At 52.9% G+C, this 1,442-nt stretch overlaps 1 long non-coding RNA gene across 1 annotated transcript; it reads left to right on the top strand.

The window, feature by feature from the left end:
- The first annotated feature begins 84 nt into the window (after window positions 1-84).
- On the top strand, window positions 85-1,202 carry LOC122193729. Its single transcript, XR_006182962.1, has 3 exons — window positions 85-210; window positions 876-958; window positions 1,125-1,202. It is a non-coding gene; the product is annotated as an uncharacterized LOC122193729 (long non-coding RNA).
- The last annotated feature ends 240 nt before the right edge of the window (window positions 1,203-1,442 follow it).

The raw sequence follows: 1,442 nt of genomic DNA on the forward strand, positions 1-1,442 counted from the left end.
GGGGGGGACGCGCTGCTGAGCGGCAACGAGAAGATCACCATGCAGAACCTCAACGACCGCCTGGCCTCCTACCTGGACAAGGTGCGAAGGCTGGAGGAGGACAACGCCCAGCTCGAGCTCCACATCCGCGAGTGGTACAGGAAGCAAGCTCCCAGCGCCTCCAAGGACTACAGCTCCTACTACCAGACCATCGAGCAGCTCCAAAACCAGGTAGGGCAGCCCCGCGGCGCCGCTCCATCTCCCGCACCAGCGCTGCCCCAAAGCTCTCGCTCCTCCCCGCTGCCTTCCACAGCCTGGGGCATTTGGGGGCTGCCCGCTGCTGTCCTGGGGGCTGCTCGGCTGCCCCACACTGCCCGGCAGGGAACGGTTGGGCTATGGGGGCACAGTCTGAGGCTCCATGGGGCCTCCTGCAGCCCAACCACGGTGGAGCACATCGCTGGATCCCCACGGTTCCACACTTCCCACACTGCTCCCATCCCACAAAGCCAAACAGCTGCACTGCAAGACCTGCATTGCCTTTGGTTTTGCACACTCCCACACAAGTCAGCCAGAAGGAACAAGGCCTTCCCTTGCTGCTATCTTATTCCTGTTCCAAGAAATTTCAGTAAACAGTCTAGGAAGGATCACATTGCAGGAATAGGGATAAATGCAGTCCCCAGGAGTCGTAGATAACTATTTCCAACTTGACAAACAGCAGCGTAGCCTGAGTTTCTTTGAAAAGCAAATCTGGAGCGCAATCCACTCCCACAGTCCCTGCAATACAGCAGGAAACAGCTCTGAGTTTGGCAACAAAGCCCTCTCAGAGCTCTGGTTCCTTTCTTCTTCTCCTGCACCTTGAGCACTGACTGACTCCTCTCCAACCTCTTCTTTTGCAGATCATTTCTGCCACTGTGGACAACAACAGGATGCTTCTGGACATCGATAACAGCAAGATGACTGCTGATGACTTCCGAATGAAGTGAGTAGCTCTCTGTGAACCCCACATCTGTTCTATCTTAAATTCAGCAGGCAATGCACTGCACCACGTGCTGTGACTGAGCCTCCATGTTTTATTGGGGTACTGTCATGGAAAGACGTGCTGTTGATGGCCATCATCTCATTTGTCTCTGTTGTCTGTGGTAAAGGTATGAGAATGAACTGGTCATCCGTCAAACTGTGGAGTCTGACATCAATGGCTTGAGAAATATGCTGGATGACCTGACTCTGGTTAGGTCTTCACTGGAATCTGAGCTGGAGTCCTTGAAAGATGAGCTGATTGCTCTGAAGAGAAACCATGAGGAGGTAAGAACCAGCAATCAACAGCACGTTCAAGATACTGCCTGTTGTTATTTTAGGGTTCCTGAAATTAAATATCAAAAATCAGACTTATGCCATGTGATGGCCAATCTCTCACACCTCAGCATTGCTTCACCTGCTGTCCTCAACAGCAGCACTGAGCTGTG

The sequence above is a fragment of the Lagopus leucura genome, unplaced genomic scaffold, assembly GCF_019238085.1.
Source record: "Lagopus leucura isolate 7727_CA_CO unplaced genomic scaffold, USGS_WTPT01 37774-0_obj-0_obj, whole genome shotgun sequence".
Classification (NCBI taxonomy): domain Eukaryota; kingdom Metazoa; phylum Chordata; class Aves; order Galliformes; family Phasianidae; genus Lagopus; species Lagopus leucura.